This window comes from Acipenser ruthenus, chromosome 21 (genome assembly GCF_902713425.1).
Source record: "Acipenser ruthenus chromosome 21, fAciRut3.2 maternal haplotype, whole genome shotgun sequence".
In the NCBI taxonomy this organism is placed as follows: domain Eukaryota; kingdom Metazoa; phylum Chordata; class Actinopteri; order Acipenseriformes; family Acipenseridae; genus Acipenser; species Acipenser ruthenus.
In genome coordinates this window covers 31,386,771-31,404,597 of record NC_081209.1, presented here as the reverse complement: position 1 = coordinate 31,404,597, position 17,827 = coordinate 31,386,771, and the positions used below count along the sequence as shown (strand labels likewise).

The 17,827-nt window shown below is 42.9% G+C and overlaps 1 protein-coding gene across 10 annotated transcripts in view; it reads left to right on the top strand.

The window, feature by feature from the left end:
- Positions 1–7,468: 7,468 nt before the first annotated feature.
- The window catches only part of LOC117962473 (myocyte-specific enhancer factor 2A-like), a 106,304-nt gene continuing 95,945 nt past the window's right edge, over positions 7,469–17,827 (top strand). For 5 of the 10 annotated variants that reach the window (XM_058995571.1, XM_058995569.1, XM_058995566.1 and 2 more), the window contains exon 1: positions 12,613–12,802. The gene's annotated coding sequence lies outside the window, so the exon portion shown is untranslated. Of the gene's footprint in view, positions 7,698–12,611; positions 12,803–17,827 lie in introns of those variants that run through there. The other 5 variants (XM_058995567.1, XM_058995565.1, XM_058995564.1 and 2 more) reach the window with 2 other exon arrangements.

Here is a 17,827-nt window from a genome sequence, read left to right as displayed (position 1 = left end):
GTGTGGGTTTCACCTTCGTGCACACTCCTGAAAAAAGTAAACATATAAATACGCACGCACACACATACAGTGTGTATGTATGTCTGTGAAATATATATATATACATACATACATACACACACACATATATATATAGAGAGAGAGATAGATTGTGTCAATGTTCAAATGTACACTGGGGTGATTCTTTGCAGGCAGCAGTCTGAAATACAGACTGATAAAGGCTCTCAGATATTCCTCTGTGGCGCTGATATGGTGATTAGCTCACAGGCTGCCAGCCCCCAGCTGAAATGTTCTTTACATTCACAATTTAAAGGAGTTTTTACTAACTTAACCTGTTTTTTGTCTGCTACCAGGCTGCTATCAAGGCTGCGTTCCCATCTACTGTACACTAAATAAATCAATCCCAAATTATACCTCACTGTCATGTCGTCAGCGTACAGTGTTGGGCATTTTGCCGACTGATTGAACCTCTGTGGTCTCAGAGTGGAACCCTGCGGCGCATCCTTACCCGTGTACATGGCACTGGGAATTGGGAATCCGATGTGGAAACGCTGGAATACGGAAGAAAGCAGCCTGGGGAGAAGACAATATGGAAAGGAAACGTACGCTGGACGAGCTGGAAACTGGAGCGAGTGAGCTCACTTAATATGAATCACAAATGTCTGGCCGAGGATTAGACAGGCTGACACCTGGTGAGGGGGATACAATACGAGCTGACGTTAAAATACACGTCGTCCAGAGAACGTGAAATGAGTGATTATTAAAGACATAGCGTCGGGGAGGGGTGGAGCAGACTGTCGAGGGAAACGGGAACCTTCAGGGACAGGGACGTGTGATGATTCTCTACAAGCCTCATCTCCTTCCAGAGCCTCCTCAAACAAACCTGGACCTGAAGCAGCCCGGCCCTCCTGAGCAAGCCCCCCCACACACACACACACAGACCCTGGTGCTCGGAGGAGCTGGTTCAGCACCGCCTCAACTGACTTTACCTCTGACCTTTCACAGCTGCCAGACTGCCAGGTTAGAATTAGCTAACTGAAATCCGGGCAGCAATCCAAGCCAGGTCCCAGGGGTGGCAACGCAATGTGGAACGAGCAGAGTGCACTAACTAAAGCCACGGGATGAAGGGAGAAACACATTTCACTGATAATTCAGATGCCTGCAGAGCCAAGCGGTACCAACTCCCACAAGTTTGCTTGTCGTCTTCTTCATAAGCAAGAAGGAAGTGCCTGTCATAGTGAACACACACGTGTTTCTTCCCTGAAGGCATTCCGAGTTCTAGCCAGTATTAGAAGTGGAGGCACTGAGGTCACATCCCCCTCAATTAAACACCTGAAATGCTGTTTGATTAGAGTGCCAGCTCTTTGACATCAATACAAATACAAGGTAAATGAAAAGAGATAACTGAGTTAAGTGTGAAAGATAAATAAAACATTGAATCACTCTGCGCTAGTGGCAAAGAGCTGTGCTCTCAAAATAGATTGTGTGATTAACAGCAACCTTCCTAGTGTCAATAACCTGCTGCTTAGTTTGACAGACCCTTGACTTGATACTCCTTCCCTGAACTTTCACTAATACACTGGTATAAGACAAAAAAAAAAACATTAAATAAGTGTTAGAATGTGCACTGTTAAGTCCTAATTAGTTCTAGTCCACAGTGAACATTTACTATAAAATGATTGTGGCAGTAAACCTGCTGTTTCTATTTGTCATTGTTATATAATGCAGCTGTGTAACATGTAAGGGGAATTTTGCATAGCACACAGTGACACCTTTGAATGTTTAACTGTGGTTTCTGACTTTACTCTGCCACAGGTGGTCACATGGTGTAATTGCAGAAAGGATCCACAAGGGCACCAAAGCACCTGAGCTGCACACCCTATTCACAAGCTGCCAGTAAGTTTTAATGAGACTAAGGGACATGGAGTTCAAGGCACTAGGGAAAATAAGATGTGAACTTATAAACTTCTTAGACCTTCGTACTCCAAACCAGACCTTCATCTATTTATTTATAATAGAGTTTTAAGCAATAAAGGGGATCTGAAGTATTAACAACATGATAACTACTGATAAGACTAATGGTAAGCTCTGTCAATTGTTACCTCTGAACTCCCTGGCTCTGCCCAGTACTTTGATTTCTACTCTGGTGCTAAATGTGGCTGCAGTGTGATGCAAACACCTGTCTGACGTGTTGCACTGGTAAAGCTGGACTGATTCTCCTTCCAAAGAGGGCAAGGAACAAACCCACTGGCCCCTGAACCCCTCAAGCTTTGAGAAGCAGACACCCCAGCCCCAATTTTCCTCTCTTCTTTCCCCAGCAGCCCAGCCCTGTCTCAACGCAGCACAGTATTTCTCACAGAGATGAAAACATTTAACACGTCCCATTGTCCTGTGATTCAGCACCACCTTCCCCCTGCATTCTTCACATAACCCTGATAACACGCTGATACTGGCTGAGCAGCTGCAGTAGATACTGCCAGGGCTGGAATAAAGAAGCACGGGGCAGCCTTCCAAGTGACTTTCAACCTCCTGCCTGCAGGGGGCCACGCTGAAACCTGAAATACTAAGAAATGCTTTGTACAGCATGAGTTGCAGCACCCTGGACCGTACCTTCAAGACTTAGCGCCATTTGAAGATTTGCAATTAAGGAGTGTTAATTGAGCGCAGATGCTTTCAGTCTAATTAGAAATTGAGACATAATAACTATGCATGCAATGCAGGACATGCTTTTGGTTTTTGTGCAGTTGTTTTTTTTTTGTCACAGATTAACCGTTTCATTAAGATCACTAATATTCTTGCATGTTTTGCATGACGTTGTTTAAATATAGTACCGGTAATATATCACAAATTCTTTATATAAGCAAATATAAATCTGTTCCAAGTCTTTAACTTGTGCCCATCATTCAGAAGCTGGCGACAGGAAAGCAACGCTTCCAAATCTTTCACAAACACTCCAGTTTCTCCTAGTAGGACATTTTCCTTGGTAATACAGTTCAGTTTATAAATCAGCACCCTTTTACATTCAAGAGAGTGCAACTTGAGAAACAGCCTAGAACAGTTTTATGAGTAACACACTTTATTGTATTCATAAAAAAGCAGACCTTGAAATAGCACAGTGAACAGGGCGTTCATTTTGCTGAAATGATTCCGGTTTGCTAATGCTCTCGTGTTAAAATGTTCCCAAATCAGATCCCAGTCGGGCGCTGGTGTAAAGTCCTTGTGTTAACGGCACTGAGCCATTTGAAAGCCAGTGTTGCTTATCATGTGAAAGCTGAGCTCCTATCAAAGCCAAACAGCCCCTGCCTTCATTGTGAATGTGCTCAATGTCAACCCCAAGGACACTCTCACTACTTTAGATAAAGAAACGCACAGGGACCTGGGTCTGTCTCAACAGTTAACCCTGCCGGTGCAGAGCACAGCCATGTGCTGGATGAGCAGCAGCAGCTGAAGGCACGGTCCATAGTCACTGTGCTCCCAAAGGGTAGGAACAAGGCATTGAGCCTCGAGGCACTTGCCGGAGCCTGCAACACCAGCACATGATGACATCAGGGACCTGCAACACCGGCACATGATGACATCAGGGGCCTGCAGCACCGGCACATGATGACATCAGGGACCTGCAACACCTGCACATGATGACATCAGGGACCTGCAACACCGGCACATGATGACATCAGGGACCTGCAGCACCTGCACATCAGTGCATGTACAGTAGGTGGCACGGTCTGATATTACGCACAAAACAATGACATTTGGAGCAAAAGGCTTTATAAATTTCCCACTGTGTCTTGCAAAAAAGAAAAGAAAAAAAAACTACCCATCAGAATAGGAACCTAATTGGTTACTACTGTAGTAAGTTCAGCCCAGTCATACTGTAGTTGTGCTCTGTATTGCAGTGCTCTCCCTTTGTAACAACGTAGTCCGGAGTCATAGTTAGGAGACCTCGCTACTATAATGAGAATGCAAACGCTAGCGGAATGGGATTGATGTTCCGCAGTATAAAGGGCTGCCTTATAACGAGGGAGCATCTATGTGTTTCTCACCCCATCATAAAACATTTCTTTTCCACTGGTAGAAGCCCGATTCCTAGGTGGACACCAGCTCAGCTCAGCCTGCTTGTGTAGTGACAGGTTGCATGAAATAGGTTCCCAGGTCCCATGAGATAAGAGCTCCAGTCTCAAAATCCCCAGAACAATCAGTGAGATTAGACTCATCCAAAGATGATAGAGACCACAAACACACAATGGAAAGGACACGTCATGTGCATCTCGGCATTAGCGTGATCTCATTTCTTACATACTGTATTCAACATAAAAAACACAGATTGTTCCTCAATTACAAAAAAATAAAATTCTCATCCACTTTCAAATTACATTTTTGCAGTTGAACTGTGTTACTGAATTGTCATTGTTTTGTGATGGACTCCAGTCCTTTCCTAGAATGTTTCTACTTGCAGAAGAACTCCAGCGTATTGACTGATACAATTCAAGACTAAGACCGAACAAAGATGAGCCAGGAAGTTCTTGGTGTGACACAAAACTCTCAACGCACTCTCAATGCACACCTGTAGCCCAGGGCATTGTGAAGAAGCTGTCTTCTCCCACAGGAGCCCTCTGTCTCCAGTGCATGCAGCAGCCAGGGCATTGTGAAGAAGCTGTCTTCTCCCACAGGAGCCCTCTGTCTCCAGTGCATGCGGCAGGCTTGGCACAGAAAGAGAAGCTGGTGCTGCTCTGGTAGTTGGACTGACGGGCACTGAAAAGAGAAAGTGGTCGGCTTCCTGAGCTCACCGCTTAGCAAGAAGAAAAAAGAAAAAAAAACAGGGACTCCTTCAGTCAGCTTTCACATCGCTCCGCCAGCATGATTAATGGGATGAAAATGTATTTCAGGAGAGTAAGTACAGATTAGTCCTTCTGTACAACACCCCCCAGTTCTGTACCTCCACCCACCATCCCCCAACCCCTGCCAAGCCCCGCTCGGGGAGACTTTGGGGCTCCATAAATCATCGGAAACAAAACATTTTGAATCCGCAACATGCTTGCCTGACATGCAGAATCATTACCTGTGCCAGGAACACAGATGCTGCTTAAATCCCTGGAGTCTGCCTTTTGTTTACCTGTGTGAAAAGAAGAAACGAGGACGAGGAGAAGACGGCTTGAAATAAAAGAGGATAAGAAACAAAGCCTGACACATCTGGAGAGACTGGAAAGATGGGATAACAAATGTAACACCCCCATTGTGGGTAATTCCTGAATAATGACATTGTCTTCACTGTTCCGCTAGGTCTGCAGTGAACATGCAACAAAGAGGTACGAACAACAGCCGATTGTAATTAAAAGTTTGACTTCACTGTAGTTGCATGGAATTCAATACGATTACTTTCTAACTGTAGTACTGGTTCAGTTAAACTGCAGATGTAGTTCAGTTACCTTGGTTTATACAATCTAGACTAGTATTACAATCAAACAACAGCAGCAGGTTATACTGGATGTGGCATAACCAAAGAGACAGACAGACAGCAGAAGAAGAATTCTAGAGGTTCGATCTTAAACACAAGGACCCCAGCTGAGCACTGTGAGGACGTGGGGGCTCCTGTTCTCAGGAAGTCATTGTCTGTGCTGGCTGGGAGAAGGCAGTGTGGGCCCAGGAGAGAACAGGCTGGCTCTAACAGCCATTGTAGCCTGGAAGCATAGGAGTGTATCTGTGTTATAGTAGCTCAGTCTTTAAGTCATTTTAATTGGCATTCAGCCATACAGAAATATGACATAATGTTACCTGACAAAAAAAAATGCCAGGGTGAATTATTAAAGAGGCCATCTTACTGTATATAAGATTAATTAAATAATACCTGAAACTAAGGGCACGATGAATAATGAAGAGAAAGTAGATCATTTCTGACCTCGTTACATTTTTTATGAGCTTGATATGGTAAAAGTCATACTTCTGTTTAAAAGGGGGGATTAAGACTTAACAGAAGATACAGACTTCTCTTACAAAATGTCATGTTTAGGGTTAAAGCTGTTTAGAGGGATTGAATTGACCCCTCGATGCAGTAACTTGACAACCTCTCATTCAGTTTGTGCCCCCACCTCCCCTCCCACACACACACACACAACGCCTTGGAAAAGCACGTCAGTAATAAAAGACTGTGCCACCCGAAGCTGGCAGAGCATGGCTAGTGTTAATTACCCTCAGTAATGAGAGAGCTGCGCCCTGCTGTGTGATACACTGCTGTTATTTTTAGTTCTGGTACAAACATTTAATGCTGTGTTGAAATGTGCACAGTGACAACTTGGTATTTTCTAAACTCTGTATTCTCTGTTCATTTCCCAATGCAGTTAACTTTCTAAATGTCATGGTAAAAAAAAAGTCCTTGGCTCTCCACACTTCAGTTATTTAAAAAAATTAAAATAAGACACATTAGAATCATAATTAACTATAATAACGAAACATTGAGCAGGAAAAAATATATTATTTTCCCCAAATTTGCACATTTGTTTTTCCAGTTCACCAAATTGTACCTCTCAACGCTTTCTTTACTCCCTGTGATGCACCTGCACTTTAAAAACACGTGAATTCTGGTTCTGATTTATTATATTAATAAGAGCTGCAAAGATCAAGTGAATTGGTTCAGCTGGCTTCTCGAAAAAGAAATAATAAAACGCAGAGATGACACAGGTTAAGAACGCGATAGGAATCGCGGCTCCTCTGTGCGGCTGCAGGATACAGATTCACAACATATTCAAGTGGTTCGTTTTACTGTCAACATACAAGATCAAGCAGCTAGAGATGTCAAAGCAATAACACCCGATGCAGCAGACATACAGTAGCAGAGCCAAGACGAAGCTGAGCTGGGTATTATTGCTGTTATGACATCATCAACAATAAAAATACAAATATGTACAGCCGTGAGTGAATATTTGTGTACATTTATAATGTCTGACCATGTTTTGTTATACCATTCTTTATCAGGTTTACAATACTATTCTTTTATCACGTGTGTCTATGCTTTACACAGCTTTCACTTCTCTGAATTGTACTCAAGATTGAGCCACAGTCTTCATTCGATGCACTTAGATGTTTACGATATGAGCTGGGCTTGCGTCTTCATATTTAGGATTTATGGTGATTCTAATATCCAGATCCTTCAAACAGTCAAATCAGCAAACAAACTCCCGACTGCAGATAGACTAGAAAAGAGGTGGGTTTCCCAGCTCTGAGGCAGATCCGTCAATCAAATGCGAAATGTCATCCGATATTTGCCCTCCGTTGCTTCCATCTCGGTCTAATATTAATAATAATAAAAAAATAAAAAACCTTCCATCAGATGAGTGACAGCTGCGGCTGGTCCAGCAAGCCCCTGAGCCAGAGACTGTCACACAACGCATGCCCAGGATGTCTACGTGCATCTGGGATCCGATCCTTCAAACTGCTGTCACCCTTATCCACCCTGACAGAGAGAGGGAGCAACGAGAGAGGAGGCACAGGGTGTGAAATCAGGCTCTCAGGGGCGAGAAGGAAGCTGTCCAAAGCCAGCTGGTCTGGCTTTGAAGTACGAGAGCGAGCGAGAGAGAGAGAGAGAGCAAGAGAGAGAGAGAAAGAGAGAGAGAGAGAGAGCACTGGATGTCACTCATACAGCACTGCGAGCTCCATCAATACCAGCAGGTTCTGTGAAGGCATTTGTACGACCAGAGGAACAGGTGAGACACTTTGCACCAGGAGGAGGAGGAGGCATGCACTTGCTTAAAAACTTAACGAGCTAAAATGGGTTTGGAGCTTATTGCGTTAGCTGGGACCAGTAAACACAGGGAGAACTACGGCTGAGCAAGAGGTTGTGCAGTACAGCGTTGTGCAGTACGGGTAGTATGGGTCTGAGCAGCATGGCTGTGCATTGCTGTGCATGGCTGTGCAGTTCAGCACTGACACATGGCAGTGCTTTGTACAGTACAGGGAGCAGTAGCTGGTACAGTCCCTAGTGCCCCAATGTACAGCTAGCACAGAATGTACAGTAATGAGCGTGCATGGATTTCTGATAACAGAAGATTCTTGTCTTGGCTGTTTATAGTGCTAAGAATGGCTTTGGAGCCCCTATTGACACAACATGATAACAAACAAGTCAGAATTGTTGTTCATAAAGTTTTACTAACTGTTAGATAAAAAATATAAAATATAAAAAAGGAGGCTGTGTGGTCCAGTGGTTAAGGAAAAGGGCTTGTAACCAGGAGGTCCCCGGTTCAAATCCCACCTCAGCCACTGACTCATTGTGTGACCTTGGGCAAGTCACTTAACCTCCTTGTGCTCCGTCTTTCGGGTGAGACGTAATTGTAAGTGATTCTGCAGCTGATGCATAGTTCACACACCCTAGTCTCTGTAAGTCGCCTTGGATAAAGGCGTCTGCTAAATAAACAAATAATAATAATAATAATAATAATAATAATAATAATAATAATAATAAAAAATACATACTCCCAATTAGACTGAGAAGCATTTGCAGTGATGATAGTGATTTTTTGGATAAAACAAATGACGTGTGCATTTTTCAGAAACTGTGGTTTTCCAGACACTATACTTAGAGAAGCTCAGTAAAGTGTATCGACAATAAACAGAAAGGATGCCTTGTACAAAACCAAAACACAGAATACCAACAATCGTATTCCCCTTGTTCTTACTCATCCTATGACCAAAAAAGTACAACACATCAGACAAAGAAATTTGAGCATTCTTCAAGATGATCCTTCTACAGCTCCTATTTTCAATAACCCTCCTCTAATGTCATACAGAAGAGACAAAAATCTAAGAGAGCATCTGGTCCACAGTAACATTCGACCCAATCTTAAGGGTACGTTTCCATGCAATAGGTCACGCTGTGCTACCTGTAAATACATTCACAGCAACACAGTAGTTAAGGGAGCAAAATCCTCATTTACTATCCATGATACTTTTACTTGCATTAGTAAAGGAATTGTATATTGCATTGGCTGCATCAAATGTAACAAGCTATATATTGGTGAAAAAAAACGATGCTTGGCTGATCGCTTCGTGGAGCATCTGAGAAGTATACGAATTAACACCTCTACCTTTCCTGTCGCCAGACATTTTTTAACAGAAACCACACTATAGAAGACATCACAATTTGTGGGATGGTTCAATGCTATGGAACTAATGCTGTCAGGAAACAAAAGGAATGTTTCAATGCTTACAATGCTTGCCTATGCTTTACCCTGCTTTCACTGTGCTTTACCCTGCTTTCACTGTGCTTTACAATGCATGCCTATGCTTTACCCTGCTTTCACTGTGCTTTACCCTGCTTTCACTGTGCTTTACAATGCATGCCTATGCTTTACCCTGCTTTCACTGTGCTTTACCCTGCTTTCACTGTGCTTTACAATGCATGCCTATGCTTTACCCTGCTTTCACTGTGCTTTACCCTGCTTTCACTGTGCTTTACAATGCTTGCCTGTGCTTTACCCTGCTTTCACTGTGCTTTACAATGCTTGCCTATGCTTTACCCTGCTTTCACTGTGCTTTATTACACTTTGTTGTTCTTTCACTGTGGGAAACATTTATAAGGTGACTCGTGGCATGAACACATTCAGAGTCCAAATCAAGTTGGATCTGTGTTTAGTAGCAAATGCATTCATGATAAGATTAAACCACTGAGAGTAACATGCACATACACTGCAATGCTGCTATTACCAAGAAACGCTAATCAGGAAACACCTTCTACAAGCAAACAAAACAACAATTGTGACTGTGATCTGGGCACATCTCCGGCTCCTTGAATAACTTGAATAACCCACTGGAGATCTCAGCAACTACTGTTTTTGTGGGACAGTAAATGCACTGTTCAAACCCTCCTTTTGCATGGTGGTGTATTCACACACTTTCACTATAGCTATGCTTTACCAATTGTATATAAGCGCTAGTTAGTGTCAACGCTTTGCAATTTCAGGAAGTGAAGAACACGGTTAACACATTTTTTGGTGCCAACAAGAGGTGATAATTAGACTTTTATTTAAAAAAAACAAAGGAAAACAGCAACAATAAATCTCCATTGAAGAAGAAAAAAAGCAATTGAAGTGTGCCTCTTTTTTATCATTTTAAAACCAAAAGTAAGAATGATTTTTTCACTGAGCTTTGCATGAAGAGAAACATGCCTGGGTATGCCTGGATGAATCAACGGCACTTCCTTTGTTGAGCTCCTTGAGTAGCGCTACTAATATACCCCACCTGAAAATCCACTACAGTAACCCTTCAGTGGGTGTCACTGGAGTGCTGTTAGACTGCAGTTAAAAGGCAATGCAGCTGCTCCTCTTTGTACATGCCTGTTGCATTGTGCTCCTCTTTATACATGTCTGCTCATGCACAGCTGCTGGGTCGTGTTATCACCAGCGAGACGGCCGCGCAGCTCCTGCAGGACTGTGTGCTTCCCACGCAGAGCTACAGCCTGTCATTCTGAGAAAGGTAGAGAAGGTGCCAGCCAGGCTGAAGAGGTTCGATTCCGTGGGGTCATCACCTGCGTGGCACGGGTAGAGGTGCATGGCACTGGAAAAGACTGGTGCCTAGTAAGAGGAAAGTACCACTGTGTGCCACCCCTAACACAATGAGCTTCTTTTACAAGAATCATTTTCATACGATTGACTCTGTGTGTAGACTGAATCAGATAAAACAACTGGCAGGACTAAAAGGTCCTTTCCTCTAATTGGAACAAGACCCAACAATGTAGAGATCCGCCTCACACTGTTGGGACTGTTGTAGGCATGTACTGATCTGCTGTGGTCTCTTCCAACTGTAGCTGTTTTTTTCTTCTGGCGTTGGGTTAGGTCTCCAGTGTCAAACGCATTCAAATCTGGGCTATGGTTAGGGTTGGCTTTCTAAAAATTAGAAGTGCATTACTGTATAAGCTTAGAAATGTATTAATCAGTTAAGAATGCTTGCTACCATAAATATAATTTTCCATGGTCCCATTCATCTCGCTGTCTGTGCATAATCCAAGATAATCTAATCTGAACTGTAAGTGATAATGAGATAAACCCATCACAGTCTGATGTAATTCTGGCATCTTCAGAAATAACCATCATGTAATTATAGAAAGTGGATCAGCTGTTCATCACTCACTATTTAGGTTATGCTCTGTTTTCTGTCTACTGCTATTATCTGCTTCCTATAAACATACACCCATACTAGCATCCAAGGAGTTAACACTGCCATCTTCATCCCTCTCACACATCTCATCCAGCAATGTCAGCCCCATGGTACTTCACCCCTTTCCCAGTGAAAAAAAACAAAAAAAACTGCAAAAAAAACTTTGTGCCATGCAGTTGGGCAATGTCCCTGCTTCCTGACTTGTATCTCCTAATTGTATTGATTCGTTCTGAACACTTAAACCCACCCAAACTACTGAGAGGCAGCAAATTCCTACATTTCCATTGGAGGATTGTATCACCCTTGCAGGACTTAAAATTAGATTACAAGAAACAGAGGGTTGTTCTTGCTCGCTAGATTTAAAGCTATCTTCCAGTTCGTTAGGATGAATTTAAAACAGAAATGTAAAAAAAAAACCAAAAAAACCTAAACACACAAAACCCGCAGAAGATTATGCTTGTGATCATAAGGATTTCGTTGTGGAAGGCAACCAAATCAATAAAATTAAAGTGTTTAAGTACTGTCGAGTTACTCTACATATTGTGACAGAAAAAAACGAAAGTAACCGAAAACACTTAATACATACAGTACATAAAAAAGCAAAAACACCGAAAAAAATGATTTGCACATAACTCAAAAACAGCTAAAAACGAAATTAATAAAAACAGAAAAACAGAAGCCATACATTTAAAAACAAATAAATGGGCCTTATCACTTTAAATCACAGTAAAAACAATCCTACACACGGCACCACACCCCTCCTGAAATCCAGACAGGAGCAACTGCAACACCACGTGATGTAGCCACATGTGAGTTTTGGTTCTGCCTCTTCGATACCATCATTGGGTAGCGTCATCCCTTTGGGAACGTTGATTGGCTTTTCTTGCCGTCTGTCAACTGCCCACGCTCCTATTGTTGTCTTGGCCTTACAGAATGACGTCAATGGTATCTAAGGAAATACAGTGCCGGCCAAAAAAAAAAAAAATGAGTGCAATTATTAACATTATAAATGGGTGTGTGACTTTTAAACTTTTAAAACAAAAAATAATGCTTTCCGTATTCTGGTTTGGTGTCATAACTTGGAAATGAAAAAGAAAAGAAAAGAAAACGATAAAGTTTTGATTTTCATCAGACACAGCCAAACTTTCCATTTCCACAATAAACCGCTTTACCTCCGAGTGACTGACGTCATTTGACAGCTATGAAGTACACTTTCTTTGTTACCATTCCTAAGCGGGCCCCTCTTTTACAAAAAAACAAAACACAAATATTTATTTTAATTGCAAAGGAAATTGTAAAAAAGCCAGGCAACTGTGTAATTGTTATTGCTGTTAATCTGCTCGACCTGTGGCTTGGGTACTAGCTACTGCGCAGCCAGCTCGGATGAAGCGTGGCGACACGGGCTGTGTGTGAGTGATCGGGCGCTGCGGCGGAAGGATCCATGCAAAGGGCTGCGAAGGGGGAGGGCGGAGTCACGCTGTGACAAGGGGCTGGTCCTCCTCTCCCGTTCAGCCTGCCTGCTGCCTGCGAGGTTGTCAGTTTCCTAAAAATAGCAACTGTGTATCAACGTGAGTGAGAGTGCGTTAATGTCACAGTGTATCCATAGGAGCCATTGATACAGTGCATCTATAGCGAGCAAGGGATCGAGGGAGAGAAAAGGGTGAGTAACCAAAATAGAACGATGATGAATGCTGCTGCATACTGGGACTAGGAAGAAGGGAGAGAGAGAGAGAGCGAGATAGAGGGAAGGAGAGCGTGAGAGTGTCAACCCGAGACACCCAATTCAATAATAATGCACGGTCCTGTATTCTTGCTCGTACACACATAAACGGCATGCATTGCACTGAAGCAGCGAGTGAGATGCAGGCTCAACGACACCGGCCTTAAATACTAGCGTTGATGTGGATTGCTTATTGGGTGCAAGTCTTGGGAGAGTTGTCAATATTTACTTTAAAAAGGGGTACATTTTCGTTGGTATGTTTATGTCTGGTTAACATTCTAGGATGTATATACAAACATTTTTAAAGGTTTTATTTTCTGTGGAGATAACGAGAGGTTAAACTGTTTTCTGTCAGTGTCAGGTATAGGCGCTGAAAGTTAGTGTGTGTCTGTGTGTGTGTTCATGACGGGTGATTGGTCGGTGTGTTTATGGAATGGCTTGCCTTGTCATAATAATAATAATAATAATAATAATAATAATAATAATCACAACGCTGATGTCCGTTAGCTCCTCACGAGCAGTGGTAGGACAGTATCAGTAGGAATTGGCTTGAATGAGATCGGAGTCTGTTTGTTTTTTTCTTTTATGATTACACCTGTCCGTTTCTAAATACAAGAGTGCATTATTAAAATAAGTTGTTATTTAACTGCAGAGTTTTTCGGTGCAATGGGCAGCATGCGATTTCATGTACAATTGTACAAAGTAACACAGACTGTACGCTGTGCCCGCACGGTCCTGAACAGACCATCAGAGTAACACAGTCTACAGACTGTACGCTGTGCCCGCACGGTTCTGAACAGATCATCAGAGTAACACAGTCTACAGACTGTACGCTGTGCCCGCACGGTTCTGAACAGATCATCAGAGTAACACAGTCTACAGACTGTACGCTGTGCCCGCACGGTCCTGAACAGACCATCAGAGTAACACAGTCTACAGACTGTACGCTGTGCCCGCACGGTTCTGAACCGATCATCAGAGTAACACAGTCTACAGACTGTACGCTGTGCCCGCACGGTTCTGAACCGATCATCAGAGTAACACAGTCTACAGACTGTACGCTGTGCCCGCACGGTTCTGAACCAATCATCAGAGCAACACAGTCTACAGACTGTACGCTGTGCCCGCACGGTTCTGAACAGAGCATCAGAGTAACACAGTCTACAGACTGTACGCTGTGCCCGCACGGTTCTGAACGGATCATCAGAGTAACACAGTCTACAGACTGTACGCTGTGCCCGCACGGTGCTGAACAGACCATCAGAGTAACACAGTCTACAGACTGTACGCTGTGCCCGCACGGTTCTGAACAGATCATCAGAGTAACACAGTCTACAGACTGTACGCTGTGCCCGCACGGTCCTGAACAGATCATCAGAGTAACACAGTCTACAGACTGTACGCTGTGCCCGCACGGTTCTGAACAGATCATCAGAGTAACACAGTCTACAGACTGTACGCTGTGCCCGCACGGTTCTGAACAGATCATCAGAGTAACACAGTCTACAGACTGTACGCTGTGCCCGCACGGTTCTGAACCGATCATCAGAGTAACACAGTCTACAGACTGTACGCTGTGTTAAACAGTTACAAATGGCATGCATCCATCACATTAACAAGCATACACCCAGGGTCCTAGTCACTGTGTATACTGTACGGCGACACAATGTTTCCAGCATCATTTGGAGTTTTTTGTTGCGCTACTAGCAACTTAGTAGAAGTACTCTTGTCCTTTTTTTTCTTTTTTTCTGATCCCTTTTCTATACACGTGTAATAGAAATGTGATGAAGTCAGAAGCTGCTCTTCGCAGTATTGGATGTATTAAATAGACAGCGGGTATGCGATTAGTTGTTTTTTGCTACCCGTGTGTCTGTGTTTACATACTGTACCTCAGGGACGCTCCCTACAAACCCGCTTAATAAAGTATAAATAAATAAAGAAATAAGCTGTACCCAATTTGCTTCTTTATAATATGTCAACAGAATATATTAATAATGACCCCTCCTCTATCTCTCAATGTACTGAAATGCTATTTACAACAGTTAGGTGACACATTTTAATAAATTAATGTGTAAGCTAACACATGAGCTAAGTGATTATTATCTATCTCTTATATATATTTTCCTAAGACTGACCACCAAGGATGTTGATAACAATTTTCCCAAAACATCCTGAGTTGTTCATTTCTAGGTTTGAAACATTAATACTGTATAAAAAAAGAGAATTTTTTTTTTTTTTTAATGTGGAGCAAAATCGGACAGGAGCCCGAGCTGATTCTGTCAGAAAAGAGCAAGAAAACAGAGTGTTCTCAATGGAAGTGTCTGAAGGATCACCCACACGCTTCATTTGTAAGTGACAGCTCCATGCTGACACTAAACACTTTTAATCACCTGCTCTCTTGTCTGTGCCAATATGAAACAAAAAACAACTAAACGGACAAACAACCTGGGCACCGATATATGCAAGGTGTTAGGAAAGCAACGTTTCAGAGTCCGATCTGATTTCAGTCAGTTTAGGGTCATTTCCATGTGGTATTGCGGCTTCCACTAAATCTGTTCTATAATGTAATTTGTAGGGGAGAGTCCAGGTGTGGCCCTTTCTGCATCATGAATGCCATGTGACATGGGAATGCTTTTTTCCATTGCCAGCTACCTCAGCTATGATGAAGCACATGCTTTCAGCTGTCTAGAAGAAAGCATTATTCCTCCAGCTGCACACAGCCGTCTGTGTGTAGGCTCTGTCAATGGGCAGCCTGCTTTATAGTGGCAGTGCGATTAATAATGGAAAAAGAAGTCTCAGCTTTTTCTCACTCCATTTGTAGTGCTTTCGGGTTGTGTGTGTTTCCATGTAGTTTTCTTTTAGCATGAGAAATACTCGTTCCAAATGCAAATAACCTAATTAATATTAAAATACTGCAGGGTATTTAAATGTTTGTGTCTGAGTCCCAATTTGGCCTTGCGTGACTTACTGATATCGTACAGCTTTCTTAAACTGGGTTTCCACAAGGTTTGTAGGTTGTGTTAAAACACTGACAGTGCAGCCTGCCTCATTTGGCCACCTGTTTATCAATCTATACACCTGGACTTGTATTAAGCATTGGCACAGAAGAAAATATGTGAATAAATCTATCTACTCCAACATTGCATAGCAGTTTGATCCATTCCTGGTTTTGCTGAGTTTAATAAGACGCATCTGAGCTTGTTACCTGTACAGTGTGGCTAATCAAGCACATATTAAAACCTGGAATGGGTGAAATTGCTATGTTAGTTAGACTCCCCGTCAGTGTGGAGGAAGGCATGTTAGTTAGACTCCCCGTCAGTGCGGAGGAAGGCATGTTAGTTAGACTCCCCGTCAGTGCGGAGGAAGGCATGTTAGTTAGACTCCCCGTCAGTGTGGAGGAAGGCATGTTAGTTAGACTCCCCGTCAGTGTGGAGGAAGGCATGTTAGTTAGACTCCCCGTCAGTGTGGAGGAAGGCATGTTAGTTAGACTCCCCGTCAGTGCGGAGGAAGGCATGTTAGTTAGACTCCCCGTCAGTGCAGAGGAAGGCATGTTAGTTAGACTCCCCGTAAGTGCGGAGGACGGCATGTTAGTTAGACTCCCCGTCAGTGCGGAGGAAGGCATGTTAGTTAGTTCGTTGTGTTTTATACTGAGCGTAGAGCAGGCTGTGAGTGCTGAGAGACTCTCTCAGAGTTTGTGAACGGCTGTTGCTGTCCCTGACACAGTGGCAGGCTCGCATTGTGGTAGCTGACCTGTTTTGCTTGAGGTTAAATAGTGTTGAGTACTGGAATTCTGTTTTGCACCATGCGCAGCTGTGGATGAGGCCACAAACAAGGGAATATGTGATTCATAAATAAAGGGGGTAAAAATGTTTAGGTCAGTGGACATGAAGAGTGAGGCCTTGAAGTGAACTTGCTTTTTAATTTCAAAACCTTACGTATTATGTGTTCACGAGTCCCCCTGTTTTGCCAAGAGAACAAACCTCAGAAGGCACTGGATGAAATGGCTGAGCTTGTTTTTATTTGATACATGGGATCTGAGTTTATTAACTGTAATTCTGTCTTCTTCAGTGTGCCTCCACTTTTCAGCATGTCTGCTGTGGGCTTTTCTAATTACTTATGGAGAAGGACATGAATAATCTGTTAGTTGTTATTGCATCGCAGAGCCTGCTCTGGCACAAACATGCTTGCTCAGTGCGTGCAATGAACAGCCCCACAGAGCCCATTTTACCATGCATGTAATTGATTAAACTATTGGGAGTGTCTTTCTCTTCTTTTTTCTTTTCAGACATTTGTCGGATGGCTAAAAACTTTACGTAACTGTCAGGGAAGGCAGTGGTTCAGAGCTGTGTTAATTATACATCTATAGTGCCCCTCGGGTGAGACTCCGCCAGCTTGCTTGGTCACCACTCATGCCATAGTGCTATGAAAACACAACACAGTCAGTTAAACTCCAGCCTTCTCTGTGATCCGGGAATTATGTGCCGATGTTTATCATTGCTAATGGCTGTAGATTGCATGAACTGCTTCTGGCTAAAAATCACATTTACTGTACCTCGCACTGCTGTCTGGAATTCACAGAAATGTGTGGTACTGTACAAGGTTGTACATGTATCATCTTTGAGAGTACAGTTGTTGTTTATGTCATGTTACTGTTTTTACATGTCTGAGTTTTGCACAGACAGAATATCAACTCCATACTGTGGAAGAGAATACAATGCAAACTCTTTTTTTTATTATTTTTTATTGTTGTGATGCATATTGAGAAATATTGTTAACAAAAACAGACTGGCATTCTTTGACGAATCTGATTTGCATGCAACTTGCAGGCTTCGCCTTTCGTGTATCAATCCTGGTTCAGCTTTACTTGGAGTAAAAAAACTACACAAACCTACATATAGAGTTTCTAAATGCGCAGGAGCCACGTGAGGAACAGGCTGTGTTTAAACTGAAGGAGTGAAGAGCTTG